The sequence below is a fragment of the Chiloscyllium punctatum genome, chromosome 36, assembly GCF_047496795.1.
Source record: "Chiloscyllium punctatum isolate Juve2018m chromosome 36, sChiPun1.3, whole genome shotgun sequence".
NCBI classification, from domain to species: Eukaryota; Metazoa; Chordata; class Chondrichthyes; order Orectolobiformes; family Hemiscylliidae; genus Chiloscyllium; species Chiloscyllium punctatum.
This window is the reverse complement of record NC_092774.1, coordinates 31,194,552-31,211,076: the sequence shown is the minus strand read 5'-3', so window position 1 is coordinate 31,211,076 and position 16,525 is coordinate 31,194,552. Positions and strand designations below refer to the sequence as shown.

The window sequence follows — 16,525 nt, the reverse complement described above, 5'->3', positions numbered from 1 at the left end:
GATTAGTGAACACCTGGAAGAAATCCTTCCAAACTTACCTGGGGAATTTCGCTTTGAGGGGTCTTGAACTTTAAGTGGAAGGAAGGGAAGTTTGCCTCGAGGCTGTTTAATGTGGAGATGTGTTCTCCATGTAAACTGGTCGTAGTTGACCATCCCAGTGCTTCCCGATGCAGGGTTGCTTGACCCTCCAGGGAGGTTTACTTGGAGCAACTGGAGTGAATCCAGAGATGGAGCAGATTCTGTAAAGGTGCTCAAATACTTTCTATCTCCCTTTTAGGTATTTTCCTTGTGTATTCCCTCAGTTTGTCACATATGCAGTTTGCACCCTGGAAAATGATTGCTTTTTTCCTCATGTTCACAATTAAAAGTGTAGTTTCACATGGAACTGAGCCGCATTGAAAGGATTGTCATATTGATATATATATGTACACGTATTTAGTTTAAGATTAGATTAGATTTGAATGAAGTTTTCCTCTAAACACACCTGAGCCTATCTGGCTGCATGAGGGATTTCAGGTTGCTGTGTGCTAGGTATTATGTGATCAGCAGGCATCTAGCAAACTACACGAACTGCCACCTATGTAATGTTCGTTTCAGTGTACTGACAATGATCACTTATTTTGTGACTTTTTTTTGCAGGAAGACGTGCCGAAAGAAATCTGAAAACAAATGATACATCAACTTCTGACAGAGCCACTTGATTCATTGGGACTTGAATATCAGCAGCCATTCCAATTAAGAAGACATGGTTGCTTTTGTTTGCTTGAGCGATTTTGGACACTGGTGTGGCAGGAAGAATACTGAGACACGGAGTGAGGGAGATTCAGTGCGCTGACAGTGAAAAGTGCTTCATACCATTTACTCAGCTTTGGGGAATCAAAGTCTCATCCCTGACGGTGGGGATAGACTATGTCCCCGTTCTGATTGTAATTTCAAACCCAGACCAACACATGGAAAGCTCCCCCAATGGGGAAACTGTGGAAATGTGGGGACTGAGGGAAAGGATTCCCTTCCCCATCCGTGTTGGAAACCCACAGACGTATTCACAGCGGGGAGAGGCCATTCACCTGCTCGGTGTGCAGGAAGGGTTTCAGTCGGATCAGCCATCTGGAGTCGCACCAGTGTATCCACAAGTGAGAGAAGCCATTCACGTGCCCCATGTACGGGAGGGGGTTCACTCAGTCAGCTGCACTGCTGACCCACCAGTGGGTCCACACCGGAGAGAGGCCGTTCACCTGCTGTCAGTTCCAAAAGGGCTTCACCTGCTCCTCCCACCTGTGGAGGCACCAGCGCGTTCACGTGCCATTGCAGGGGGATGGAAGGAGCGATGGCCGAGCGCCGCTAACAACCCAGCTCTGGGGACTCTCAGGTTCGAATCCCGTCGCGGCAGATGGCAGAATTGGGATTCGGTCAGTAATCTGGGCTTCAGAATCGAAGGATGAAACCGTTTTTAGAGGGCAAAAACCCATCTGATTCAGTCATGTCCTTTTCAGTGATTGAAACTGCCGTTGCGCGAAAGGATTCACTCAGTCGTCCCAGCTGCATGCTTTACCCGGCTGTACGAAGGATCCAGTAACAAAGGGACAACTCAACGAACCAATAATAAAGAAAGTGTGGTGGGGGCAGTGGGGGGTGAGTGTGCGCACTTTGAGCTTGAGGTGCTTTTTTTTAAAAAAAGCTACTTTTTGTACGCCTTGTGATGTGGAGATCTGAAGCTGTAACAAAGTTGGGTCGCAGTAAAGGTTACCTGAACTTACTGCCAGGCTTTAACTATTTCAGAATCCTGAAGAGGAGTTGTTGGACTCGAAATTTTAACTCTGCTTTCTCTCCACAGATGCTTCCAGTCCTGCTGAGTTTTTCCAGTGTTCTCAGTTTTTGTTTCAGATTTCCAGCATCCACAGTTCTTTGTCTTATTTATCAAATTCAATTCTAGCCCTTCCCAAGTGTCTGGAACTTCATCTCCCTGATCTACAAACTGTTCACTTACCCTAGAAATGACCGCTACCTCCTTATCAAAGTAGACCCCTTTGTTGCAAAATGATTGTTCAATTCTGTGACCAAAATTATTGCATTCGTAATTACTTACACCAGGGACTCTCAATATCTCAGGCCAGAGCACAGCTAGATTATTTCAGACAGTACATTTATGTGATTTGATGCAATTCCCTATTCCTTACTTTGCCAGCGTGTTGCTGGGAATGGAGGGTTTGAATTAAGAAGAAGCTGGGACATTTTTCCAACAGAGCCGAGCAAGTTGACAGATAACTTTATCGAGATTTTTAAAAACAGGAGAGGTATGGATAAGGTGTCATTTCCAGGAGGCTCAGAATATTTTGTTGCTCCAGAAGGTGTAAAAGGGGGTCAAAGCTTCAACAGAAATCGAGCAGAGCTGAGAACAGACAACATTTAACTCTGTGGGAACAGGGAGATCAGAGGACAGAGAAATCAGGACCTGAAATCCGAACTGACACCAGACTACCATGTTATCAGTGCTTTGATTAGCAGTGTCCACCCTCTACCTTTACTGAGCCTCTCACTCGATTTGAATGCCACATCTCCCCTCGATATTCCGGAACCAATCCTTGTCATTCTGAAGCCATATCTCTGTAAGGAGTCTCAGATCATAATTACTCTCTTCAATGTGTGCAGTCAATTAATTCGCTTTTTTTACAATGCAGCTTTTAGTTTTCTTTTTTGTGATGGTTATATTCCAGTTTTGATTGCTAGTACATTTATTCTCCTTGTCCCTTTCTCTCATTCTCTGGTGTTTGGTTTCCACATCACTACATTGCTCACTGCTCTTGATTTCGATTGGCTATGCTAAATTGCCTAGTGTCCAGGGATGTGCAGGTTAGGTGGGTTGACAATGGGAAACGCAGGGTTATCGTTTCAAAGGAATAGAAGGAGTAGGCCATTTGGCCCATCGACCCTGCTCCGCCATTCATTACAATCATGGCGGATCGATCAATAGTCTCAGCTCCTCCTAATTGCATTATCCCAACTTCCCTTAATTCCCTTACCACGCAAAAAAAAAACCCATCCAACAGTGTCTTAATGAAGCTGCCTCGACTGCTTCTTTGAGCACAGAATTCCATTAATTTACAATTAACCGCATAGGTCCTGCCCTGAGTTGCCACATCAAAATGCAACAGCTCATATTTGTCTAAATTAAACTCCATTCACGACTCCTTGGTCCATCGGCTCATCTGATCAATTATAATTTATATTAAACTTTCTTTCCAACCTTACTCCCTAAAAGCTGAAAATCTCCATCCCACACTCTCACCCTCCATTCTCACTTTGTTGAGTCTAATCACGGATGTCCTCATCCTGAAGGGTTTGATTCATGCTGATTAACAGGCCCACATTCAAGGGAGATCTAACTGAAACGTACAGAACATTGAACGGCCTGGACAGAGTGGACATTGGGAAGATGTTTTCATTGGGAGGAGAGACTAATACCCATGGGCATAGCCTTAGCATAAAGGGAGAATGGAGATTAGGAGAAACTTCTTTAGCCAGAGAGTGGTGAATCTATGGAATTCATTGTCACAGAAAACTGTGGAGGCCAGGTCACTGCGTATGTTGAACATTGAGGTAGAGATGTACAGCATAGAAACAGACTGTTTGGTCCAACTTGTCCATGCTGACCAACTATCACAACCCAATCTAGTCCCACCTGACAGCACACGGCCCCATATCCCTCCAAACCCTTCCTATTCATACACCTACCCAAATGCCTTTTAAATGTTTCAATCGTACTAGCCTTCAACACTTCCTCTGGCAGATCATTCAATAAACGTACCATTCTCTGCGTCAAAAAGTTGCCCCTTAGATCTCTTTTGTATCTTTCCCCTCTAACGCGAAACCCATGCCCTCTCCTTCTGGACAACCCCACCCCAGGAAACGACTTTGTCTATTTATCCTATCCATGCCCCTCATGATTTTATACACGTACAGTTACGACGTTCAAAAGACATTTGGATAAGTACATGAATACGAAAGGTTGGAAGGGTTATGGGCCAAACACTGGTAGGTGGGACGAGTTTAGTTTGAGAACATACTCAGCATGGACTAGTTGGATGAAGGGTCTGTTCAGTACTGTCTGACTCTGTGACTGATCTGTACTGGTCTTAAAACCATTTTCTTACCTCCCCCGATAAGCATCCACTTCTTTGTTGTTCAAAACTCAGATGAACTTCGCCTTGAATATGTTCAATGACCCCACTTCTGAACTCAATTCCTGTTCGTAATAAACCACTTGCCTTGCTCATTGCCTGCTGCATCTGCCCGACAGCTGGCATTGACTGGTGTGGAGGGACTCTGAGACCCCTTAGTACATCCATACATCATTCCTGATGAAGGGCTTGTGCCCGAAACGTTCACTGTCCTGTTCCTCAGATGCTGCCTGACCTGTTGTGCTTTTCCAGTGCCACATTTTTCGACTTTCACCTCTAGTCCTCACTTTCTCCACATTCCAATATATAATCATTTTAACAATGCACTGCTTTTTTTTTAAACAGCAAAGGCTATAACTTCACATTGAGGAAATGCACTTGCCATGTGTTTGCCAATTGAGACACAGACCTGGACCAACTTCGGGAAGAGGCAAAAGACTGAGTTCTGAACAAAAACCGTAGCACACTCAAAACGTCAGCTCTGTTTCCCTTTCCACGGATGCTGCTCGACCCGTTGGCTTTCTGCAGTATTCGCTGTGTTTGTTCGACACAAATGCTGCTTTCCATTAAAGAACTTCAATCTCTGTCCTCTGGTAACTGACCCTAGTCAGTGGCAATAGGTTCTTCTGATCATTAACCTGCCCACTCACACCACGTCTTCTCCCATCATTGCCAACAGCCCCTGGAAATCTCCAGTTAACCTTCTTTGCTCGAAAGAGAACATTCCCAAACTTGGGATTGGAAATTGCTCATCCCTGGACATGATGCAAATGTTACAATGGGGAAGAGGTTTTGTCAAAATATCGTCAGTTAGCAGGTGGAAAAATGTTCAGGAAGTAAAACAGAAATCCCAGTCTCCAGCTTTGTGAATCTTTCGAAACTCTTTGGGAAGTGGAATTAGAGGAGAATCAAGGATGAACTGACGGACTGAGCAGAGACAGTCCAGACACCATCCCCTTGTTTAAGAGGCTGATTGACTCTGATATTCTCGGGACCTGAACTGACCCGAGACATTGAAAGAATTCTCTGCACATCAGGAATTCAAACCCCTTCTCGGCTCGGCGCCAATGAGAAAATTCAGGAAGAGGCAAAACACTGAAAGGCTCGGAGGGCGATGGCCCCGGTGGCGGAGAGCTCGTTCCTCGTGACATGGATGTACCTGCAGAAGGTGGGATCAGGCTGTCCCCATGTCTCCACAATGAATGTCCAAGGCTTTATTATGGAAAGTAAAACTGATAGAAGACAATGGTAATTTTGGGCGGGGCGGGTTGAATTATGAATTTATTAGTAGGTTCCTCAAAGACACTGTGCAAGCAGCCCTGGCACCTGTCTCTGTGGCGCAATTGGTCAGCGCGTTCGGCTGTTAACCGAAAGGTTGGTGGTTCGAGACCACCCAGGGACGGCGTGTTCCTTGTTCTCGCTCCTACCGCTTTCTTGGCTGCGAAAGTGCACGTTTTTAATGGTGTCAGGAAAATGTTTCCCAAACGGAAATCTATTCCACTGAGGCAGCACAAAGGGGTTTCTGAATTGATTGAATTTCTAACATAAATGACTGCGGATGCTGAGAATTCGAGACAGAAAGCGAAACTATTGGAGAAACTCAGCAGGTTTGGCTGGACCTGGATGAGGAAAAAAACGAGTTCTGAAATGTTGTCTCTGATTCTCTTTCCACGGATGCTGCCTGACCTGCTGAGTTGCTCCTGCAATTTCTGTTTTTGTTTTTAACTGAACGTCCATTTCATCTACCGGGATGAAACACGCAGACTCGCCATTTGCAGATATTTAACCCTTTCGAAACCTGAGAAGTGATTGAATTCAAACAAACTCTGCAAGGATTCACTTTTTGTCAGCTCCACAGGCAGAGAGATCTGGGAAATGAAGCTGTCAGTATGGTTCTGTATTGATGGGCCGAGTGGTGAATGCGATGGACATGAAATCCATTGCGGTTCCCCCACGCAGGTGTGAACCCTGCCGACTACAGTTGAGAAACGACGTCAAAAAGAAAGGGAGATTGCTCCACTGTTTTTTTAAAGATGCAAATCAGTGGAGGGGTGGAAGTATTTCAATCACATTGGGTCTGGTCGGGAATTTGTAGCCCACTGCCTGTCAGGGTGGAACAAGCAGAGACCCACAGAGCTGCTAATGAGGCGATGAGCCAAGAGTTTGGAAATGAGACTAGAACAGTGAGGGGCGGGAAGTCGTAATCGAAGTTAAGCAGGCACCTGAGGACAAGGGTGTTTTATTTGCCAGTGAAAGATACTGCTTCACAAAGTTGGGCCTGTGGAAGGGAATCAGTGACGGTGATTATCTTTGGCTGTTCCTGTTGTGAATGTTCCCATTGCTGCGCATGTCCGTGTTAACGTCAGAACTCTACAGCATGGCTATGTCAGGTCCGCACAGTGCCAGGGGCGCAATGGATGACGCATCTGACTCCACCTACCTGTTTGAAATGCAGCTCAAAGCTTCTTCACACACCCCAATTAATCTTTCTCATTTTCCTGAAGCCGGCATACGGTTTGAATTCCCGAACTGCGGGAATGAGACTCTTTTCACTGTGTCGCGTCAGTAAGTGTCCCTGAGAACATCAGAGTCATGTCACAGCGCTGTCAGAGGAGAGGAAGCTGAAATAGTCCCACACGCTGCTCATGGGCACATTTCACTTTCCCCAACTCACCGCCCCAACCACTGCGGCTCTTGGGAGTGGAAAGGGAACAAACACCAAAACCCAGTCTCAGCTTTGTAAATCTTCAGGAAATAAGAAAACTGTTCATCCATTCGGGTCTTCCATCCTGGGCTGACAGCGTTGATTTTAAATGGCTGTCCAGTCAGTGCCGATTCGTTTTGGCTAAAAAAAATCTTCCTTTTCTCATCCCAGCATTTCTTGCCACAGAGAACTGTGTGGCAGAGTTCATGTATATATTTCCTTGGATGGTATTTTGTAAATAACATTCGTTTTCTGGTTGTTTGTATCGGGTATTTCAGGTTCATTAGCCCCTGTTTAAGTGAGTTGGGAGGTTTGTGGGCTACCATGATGCTGAGAGGGTTGAGTTGTCTGGACATCATTTCCCAGATGTCTTTAATGTAAGGTAATGTGTCTAGGGTTTCTGTAGACGTTGTGTCTGCTTGTGTCAGTTTGTTGATGTGAAATCGGCACACTGGGTTTATTGGGTAGGCAAAAGTGAGGACTGCAGATGCTGGAAACCAGAGTTTAGATCAGAGTGGTGCTGGAAAAGCACAGCAGGTCAGACAGCTTCCGAGGAGCAGGAAAATCGATGTTTCGGGCAAAAGCCCTTCATCAGGAATAGAGGCAGGACCCCTCCAGGGTGGTGAGATAAATTGGGGGTGGGGTGTGCTGGGCCAAAGGTAGCAAAAAGTACAATAGGTGAATGGGGGTGGGGATGGAGGTGACATATCAGAGAGCAGGGTGGTAAGGATAGGTGGGGAGGGAGATTGGCAGGTAGGACAGGTCATGAGGACAGCGCTGAGCTGGAAGGTTGGAACTGAGGTAAGGTGGGGGGAGGGGAAATGAGGAAACTGGTGCAGACCACATTGATGTCCTGGGGATGAATGTATCCGAGGCAGAAGTTGGGACGTTCTTCCTCCAGGCATCGGGTGGGGAGGGAGCGGCGATGGAGGAGGCCCAGGACATGCATGTCCCTGGCAGAGTGGGAGGGGAGGTTGAAATGTTGGGCCACAGGGCGCTGGGGTTGATTGTTGCGGGTGTCCTGGAGATGTTCCCTCAAACGCTGTGACTTGACTCTGCGACGGGGCTCCAGTCTCCCCAATGTAGAGGAGACCGCATCGGGAGCAATGGATACACGAAATGACATTGGTGTTTGCCTTCTTCCTTCCGTGACCCGGGTTCGACTTCCGGGCAGGAAAGCAATTTTCAGGAGAGCTGTCAAACTTCTCCCGTATATCCCTGGTGGTCTAGTGGTTAAGATTCGGCGCTTTCACCGCTGCGGCCCGGGTTCGATTCCTGGTCAGGGAATTAATTTTCAGTGTGTTGCATGGCTATCCATTCTCTTTAAAAGCGCTGGACAGTTACTTATTTGTCTTCGTCGTGACTGGGTGCTACAGTGTGTCGTGTTTCGTTGAAATAGTGCCCTCGTTCAGATTTGTTTGTATGCGTAGGAATGATTACTTCTGTAGCGAAATACTTGGTTCGCGTGTGGTGTTTTCCTGTAGAGGCTGTTTTGATTTTACCATTGACTGTTCGCTCTACTGTGACATCTAGAAATGGCACTTTGTTGTTGTTCTCCTCTTTTGTGAATTTTATGCCAGTAAGGAGATTGTTGATGGTGTTGTACGTTTCCTCTAATTTGTTTCATTTTTTGATGACAAGTGTTTCATCGGTATTTCGTTGATTTATTTGTAGGGCTTGTTACTGAATATAAAGTGGGTGGTAACCACGAGGTTGACAGTGCTATCTTTGCTGATGAAGTTGGTGCTGTGTTTTTGTCTTTAGTTCTTCGAGTAGTGTCTTCAGTTTTCTTTGGCCACGTTGATGTTAATGGATGTGAACAGGGCTGTTATGTCAAAGGACAACATTATTCCATCCTCTTCTATCTTCGTGTCTTTGGTGTTCAGGAATTCTTGGATGGAGTAAATGGAGTGGCATGAATCTTCGACTTGGTGTTTCAGTCCTCAGTGTAGGCCTTTGACTAGTCTGTATATTGGTGTTCCAAGTAGTGAGACTATGGCCTGAGGGGGGCTCCTTGTTTGAAAAAGAGGAGAACAACAATAAACTGCCATTCTTAGATGTCACAGTAGAGCGAACAGTCAACGGGGAACTTCAAACTGGCATCTACAGAAAAACAACATACACAAACCAAATACTTAACCACAGAAGCAATCATCCCAACAACCACAAAAGAAGCTGCATCAGGAGATTATTTCAACGAGCCACTACATACTGCAGCACAGAGAAACTACGAAGAGCTCAAGAGAAATAAGTATATGGTGCATTGAGGGAGAACGTGTCCCCAATAAACCCATTCCGCCGATTTCTCATTGATGCTTTCAAGCTGACTCTCAAAAATTCGGTTTGAACCTCCATTCTTTCCTCTTTGTTTTTTGTGGGTTTTGAAAGATTTCCCAATCCTCTGACTGAGTATTGGAGTTGGGAAGTTATGTTGTGGTTGTACAGGACATTGGTTAGACCACTTTTAGAATATTGCGTGCAATTCTGGTCTCCCTCCTATCACAAGGATATTGTGAAATTTGAAAGGGTTCTGAAGCACCAATAGGTCCACAGAGGGTAAGCGGCCCTTCTGCTGCCCTGAGTATGGGAAGGCCTTCAATGATTCTGCTGCCCTGCTGATGCACCAGTTGGCCCACACCGGGGAAGGCTGTTCTCCGGCCCCAAGTGCAAGATGGCCTTCAGCAGGTCTTCCCACCTGCTGAGACACCAGTGGGTCCATACTGAGAGGCCGTTCTTCTGCCCCAACTGCAGGAGGGGGCATTGCTCTTTCCTCCGACCGACTGGCCCATTGGTGTGTCCACATGGTGGAGAGGTCATTCAGTTGCCGTATGTGCAGGAAGGCCTTCAGCAATTCCTCTGCCCTGCTGAGGCACCTGTCCATCCACACCGGGGAGAAACCGTTCTCCTGCCCCGAATGTGGGAAAGTCTTTACCTGCTCCTCCACACTGCTGAATCACCAGTTGGACCACACGGGGGTTTGGGGGGGGGGGGGGACAGTGGAGGAGGGGGGAGGCCATTCTGCTGCCCTAAGTGCGGGAAGGCCTTCAGCAATTCCTCCACCCTACTGAAGCACCAATGTGCCCTCACCAGGGAGATGCCCTCCAGCTGGCCCGAGTGTGGGAAGAGGTTCATGTTTTCGTACAACTTGCGGAAGCACCAGTGGAGGCACCAGCGCTCCCAGCAATCAGATCCCACCGGTGACGCTGCCTTCGGTCACCTCCCAGGACTGAACCTCCTGCCAGTTCTGACAGTGGGTGCAGTGGGAGAGTAGGTGGGCTGTTTTTCTTTTCTGCTGGACTGCAATTGCCTCCCCCACACCCCACAATCACAACTCCATGGGGGCTCAGGGTTAGCACTGCTGCCTCATGGCACCAGGAACCCAGGAATAATTCCACCCTTGGGGTCTGTGTGCAAGTTATGGAGGGTAGGAAAATGGATCTGAGTGGGTTAGTCTTCGGAAGATCAGTGCAGATGTGTTCGGCTGAAGGACTTGTTTCCACATTGTGGGAGTTCTATGATTCTATGAGCTTTGCCTTCAGTGGATACTGCTGCTCATTGAGCCCGGGACTGCACATTGCCAATGAAATGATCCAGAGAAACCGAAGACCGCAAGACCATCGGAGAAGAGGTTAGGCCATTCGGCCTACTCTGCCATTCGTTAGTAACAAAAGTATTGGATGAGATGAGCTACACTGCGGAAACACGCTATTCGTCCCAACAAGTCCACACCAACCCCCCCCCCCCGAAGATTAACCCATCCTGACCCATTTCCCTCTGACTAATGTACCTAACTCTATGGGCAATTAAGCATGGCCCATCCACATGACCTGCACATCTTTGGTTTATGGAAGAAAACAGGATCACAGAGAGAAAACCTACTCAGACACTTGGAGAAAGTGCAAATTCCTCACAGATAGTCACCCAAGACTGGAATCAAACCTGGGCCCCTGGTGCTATGAGGCTGCAGTGGTTACCACTGAGCCACTACATATTGCAACCCGAAGTTGGCAAGTAGGAGCTTGGGAGAATACAGCAAGCCAGGCAGCACCAGAATGTGGAGTAGTCAGCATTTTGGGTATTGACCCTTCTTCAGGACTGAAAAGTTGACTTCTCCATGAGAAACGATTCACAGGAATGTTGCTGGGGGTTGGAGGGTTTGAGCTACAGGGAGAGGCTGAATAGCGTGGGGCTGTTTTCACTGGAGCATCGTAGGCAGAGAGGTGACCTAATAGCGGTTATACAATCATGAGGGGCATGGACAGTGTAATAGACAAAGTCCTTTCCTTGGGGTGGGGGAGTCCAGAACGAGAGGGCATAAGTTTAGGGTAAGAGGCGAAATATATTAAAGGGACAACTTCTTCATGCAGAGGGTGGTACATATATGAAATGAGCTGCCAGAGTATATGGGTCAGGTGCTGTCAAATGGGAGTGGATTAATTTAGGATATCAGGTCAGCATGGACAAGTTGGAACAAAGGGTCGGTTTCCTTGCTGTACGTGTCTCTGACTACTGGTCCTGATGTAAGTTTAAAATAGAGTCCAAGTAACTTTGAATAGTTCAATCTTGTTGAGCTCATCTCCTGAAAAGTTTCAGATGAATCCATCTGAGCGATACTGTTTAAACATGCTGAGTTGGGCAAAATATCCCATCAAGTTCAACACAAACCCAGAGTTGAAGAAGTCAGAAGTCAGAACACCAAGGGGACCAAAACTGATCACAATATTCCAGGTGCAGCCTCATCAACGTCCTGTATAACTACAACATAACTTGCCAACATCTGTACTCAATTCCCTAACTGATGAAGGCCAGTGTGCTGAAACCTTTCTTCACTGCCTTGTGTACCGATGTTATCAGAGATATAGGACCTACTTTAAACTGATCCACGTGTGCGTGAGTGTGCTGGGTCGATAACCCAGAGGTCGATGGGTAAAAACCATGTGATGCTATTGCTCAATGTCTCTGTAAGCTGCTTTGATATACAAAGGTTCTGTGCATCTGGTTCCCAAAGCTTCTTCAGTGGAGGCGTGGCCGCTGGAGCCCAGGCGTTCAACAACCCCCCGGAGCAGGAGGAAGTTCCAAGCTCCAAGAAGCGGGGGGTAAGGCTGGAAGCAGGATTTGCTCAAGGCTTGTATTTTTAACTCATTTTAATGGTACCTACTGTATGGGGCTATGGTTTACATTAAAACGGAGGATCATACCAGAGTGTTTATATTTAGCAGTGGTAGTTGGTAAAATGCACTCTCTGGAGAAGCACTTTCTATGATGCTGCATTTCTTGCCTTCTGCCCTTACCCCATTTCTTATCTCCCATCTTGATTTTATATTTTTTTGGTCAAATTTAATTTCATATTAATCAGACTTGCGATTCACTGTGTGCTATTAATTTGTTTGTTTGAATATTGTAAGTCAAAATTAATGGTGTCATGTCATTTCTGATGTCAGAGTTTGACATTGAATGTGCAGATGTGAATATCAGTAAGTTGTGAAAATAAATCAAGAACTTGTGGTTTTTAACAAAAAGAGCAGTTCACTGATATTCATGGCATCGTCTCATTTGGGTGTGATGATTCAAATCTGACCAACAAACCGTTTCATGCAGTCATCCAATTGAATAAAAACATTCTTTAATTTAATTAAAGAAAATAACTCTGGCAAGCTAAGATTTATGCAATCTATTTATAAGATTATGTCCATTGCTCGCAATATGGTCTCATCCACATTGCGGAAACTGCACGCCAACTAGCGGAACATTTCAGGGAACAACTCTGGGACTCTAAATCTAACCGACACACCGCCCTGTGGCGGAACACTTTAACTCCCCCTTCCATTCCACCAAGGACATGCAAGTCCTGGGCCTCCTCCACTGCCAAACTCTTGCTACCTGACACTTGTAGGAAAACACCTCAACTTCTGCTTTAGGACCCTCCAACCACATGGTATCAATGCAGATTTCATCCGTTTCCTTATTTCCTCTCCCCCACCTTGTCCCAAATCCAACCTTCCAATTTGACACCAACCTCTTGACCTGTCATACCTGTCCACCTTGCTTCTCACCTATTTGCTCCACCCTCATCTCTGACCTATCACCATCAATCCCTACCTCCATCTAACTATTGCACTCCCAGCTGCCTTCCCTCCAGCCCCACTTCCTTCCCATTTATCTCTCAGCCCCCTTGGGCCACCCTTTATTCCTGATGAAGAGCTTATGCTCTCAACCAAGACTGTGATGAAGCAACATCCTCAACAAATAGGAAATAGCTCCCAAGTCAGATTTCCTTCCCTCTTCTGTTTCCCAGTTCTTTCAGAAATAAGGAATGTCTTTTTCTTCCACTCGAAAGTGGTCTTCCACTTTGCGCTGTCTGAAGTGTTATCCCTCACCACTCCTTCAGCCACCTTTTAAGAATCCTTTCAACCTGTTTTTCTGACAATTGTGGAGGTGACCAAAAGCAAACATTTCACTTCTCCTCAATGTCCCATTTCTCCTCCTATGAGCCATTTTGTCATGTTGTCTCTGTTACAAACAGCCAAGTGCACTTGGTTTCTGAATTGAAATTTGGCCATTGAAGTGAACAGGATTAATATTTATCGATAGCTAGCTGTGTTTGCACTAACTGTAATTATCCACCAATACGACGTCTTTTGTTCCACCAAAACTGGAAACAATGATCTGTGCTTATATTGCAGTCGGATATAGAAAATTATCCCAGCGATCTTCACGTTATTATAGTTTACTGAGGCCATAACATCATTACGTGGCAGTTTGATGTGACTAAAACCTGGATGGGAATCTCTAGATTATGTTGTTAAAATATCGGTATAATGTTATTCACACTGCGCTGTCACCAACTAAACGAAGCGGCTGTGTGTTTAAATACCGTAATGAACAGTTTGTGTTCGACTTCTCACATTGCGGGGAGCTGAGCATTTACCCAAACAATGGGCACACCACCTCCCTGACACAGTGTTCACAAATCAAACTGACAGCAAAGATTCACGTGTGATCAAAAGTTTCCGCAAAGAAAATTTGACACGACCGATATACGGAAAGAACGTACTCATTTCTTGATTTGAAATGTAAGTAGTTGAGTGTAGTGAGCCAGACATGATTTGAACAAGGAACCTTCTGATCGGGAATCAGACGCGCTACCGTTGCGCCACAAGCTCACGGACAGCTGATGACCTCTATTCATGCTTAAGGGAAGTGATCGCACTACAATAATTTTACGTTCAAGTCTGTTCTGTTTCTCCCCCTTCTCTTCCAAGGGTTGGGATTGTCTTTCGATTTGCAGAAGTTGAGATGCTCTGGATGCTGTGATCCAGGGCAAACACAGGCTGGAGGACCTTCGGCGTAGAAATAGCGACGAGCATGTACGGTTATGTCAAGCTACAGGAGAACAAAATTGTGGCTCTACTCTTTTTTTTCCCGACTGGCATTTGACCACTTAAAATCTGTCAATAACAGCAGCATCTCCAGAGCATACTGCACATGCTCCTCGGTGTCAGCAAGGTCTGTGCGGGTTAGCCGGTGTCAGCAAAAACTGCATGCTCGGCGCTGTCCCCGGAAACGACTCACGATCTTCATGGACCAATGGAGAGCATTGTCGGACTGGAAGGAAACTAATCCTCCTGCCAATCAGAGCCCCCTTACTGGCTGAATGTGGAAGGTGGACCATGTCATTCTGAAGCTGCTGCTGTTCCTCTCTCTGTAAATGAAGATTGAGCTTCACCCCAAACTGTAACTTCCTTCCTTTGTCCAACATCTGTGAGTATGGCACTCTTTTCTCACCCTCTTTTTCCATTTATTTTTCATTCGGGGCTTCAGTTGTTGACTTGCAGCAACTGAAACGGAAGAGAGTGAATCCGGGGGGCGGGGCAGACTCTGGAAATGTTGGAGAAATTACTACTGCAGATGCTGAAGATCAGAGTCGAGAGTGTGGTGTTGGAAAAGCACAACAGGTCAGGCAGCATCAAAGGAGGGTATGAAGGAACAGAGACTTTCAGCTTCTGTGGAATGAGAGAAAGAGTTCATTATAAATTAGCATTGATCAGATAGGCCAATGGGAGATGGAGTTTAATTTAGAGAAATACATTTTGGTCAAGCAATCCAGGCAGGACTGACTGGGGAGTGTTGCAGAATAAAGAGACCTTGGAGTGCAGGTTCATACTTCATTGAAAATGGAGCCTCAGGTAGACAGAATAGTGAAGGCAGTGTTTGGTATGCTTTCCATTATTGGTCGCAGCATTGAGTATGGGAGTTGGGAGTTTGGGAGTTGGCTGTGCAGGACATTGGTTAAGCCACATTTGAAATGCTGCATCCACTTCTTGTCTCCTTTCTATCGGAAAGATGTTGTGAAACTTTGAAAAGGATCAGAAAAGATTTACAAGGCTGTTGCCAGAGTTGGAAGGTTTCAATAGACAATAGACAATAGACGCAGGAGTAGGCCATTTAGCCCTTCGAGCCTGCACCGCCATTCAATATGATCATGGCTGATCATTCCTAATCAGTATCCTCTTCCTGCCTTATCTCCATAACCCTTGATTCCACTATCTCTGAGAGCTCTCTCCAACTCTTCCTTAAATGAATCCAGAGACTGGGCCTCCACTGCCCTCTGGGGCAGAGCATTCCACACAGCCACCACTCTCTGGGTGAAGACGTTTCTCCTCATCTCTGTCCTAAATGGTCTACCCCGTATTTTTAAGTTGTGTCCTCTGGTTCGGCACTCACCCATCAACGGAAACATGTTTCCTGCTGCCAGTGTCCAATCCTTTCATAATCTTATATGTCTCAATCAGATCCCCTCTCAGGCTTCTAAGCTCAAGGGTAAACAAGACCAGTTGCTCCAGTCGTTCAGTGTGAGGTAATCCCGCCATTCCAGGAATTGACCTCGTGAACCTACGCTGCACTCCCTCAATAGCCAGAATGTCTTTCCTCAAATTTGGAGACCAGAACTGCACACAGTACTCCAGGTGTGGTCTCACCATGACCCTGTACAGCTGCAGAAGCACCTCTTTGCTTCTATACTCAATCCCTCTTATTATGAAGGCCAGCATACTATTAGCCTTCTTCACTACCTGCTGTACCTGCATGCTTGCCTTCATTGACTGGTGTACAACAACACCCAGATCTCTCTGTACTGCCCCTTTCAGCTCCAAGGAGAGGCTGAGTAAGCCAGGGATATTTTTACTCTGGAGGGTCAGAGGTTGAGGGGTGACCTTATAGAGGTTTATAAAATTATGAAGGTCATGGATAGGATAAATAGACAAGGTTGTTTCCCTGGAGAGTCAATGGGGGGGGGGGGGGGGTGCGGGGGAAGAGACTGGAGACTAGAGACATAGGTTTTCAGTGAGAGGGGAAACATATAAGAGTTCTGAGGGGCAACTTTCCCACGCAGAGTGTGGTGCATTTAAGGAGTAAGCTGCCAGAGGAAGTGGTGGACACTCATACAATCGCAACATTTAAAAGGCATCTGGATGGGTTTATGAATAGGAAGGGTTTGGAGGGATATGGGTCAGGTGCTGGCAAGTGGGACTAGATTGGATTATGATATCTGCTCCGCATGGACAGGTTCGAGTGAAGGGTCTTTTTCTAAGTTATACATCTATGACTCTACTTGATTACAGATGCTGCTCCTCTCTCTGAATGA

At 46.2% G+C, this 16,525-nt stretch overlaps 1 protein-coding gene and 2 non-coding genes across 3 annotated transcripts in view; all 3 read left to right on the top strand.

Annotated features, from left to right (window-relative positions):
• Positions 1 to 16,525, top strand: part of LOC140460322 (uncharacterized) — a 137,863-nt gene that overhangs the window by 72,300 nt on the left and 49,038 nt on the right. The gene's annotated exons all lie outside the window — the stretch shown is intronic.
• On the top strand, positions 5,507 to 5,580 carry trnan-guu (transfer RNA asparagine (anticodon GUU)). The gene has a single exon. It is a non-coding gene; the product is annotated as a tRNA-Asn (tRNA).
• trnae-uuc (transfer RNA glutamic acid (anticodon UUC)) lies at positions 8,098 to 8,169 on the top strand. Its single transcript has one exon. It is a non-coding gene; the product is annotated as a tRNA-Glu (tRNA).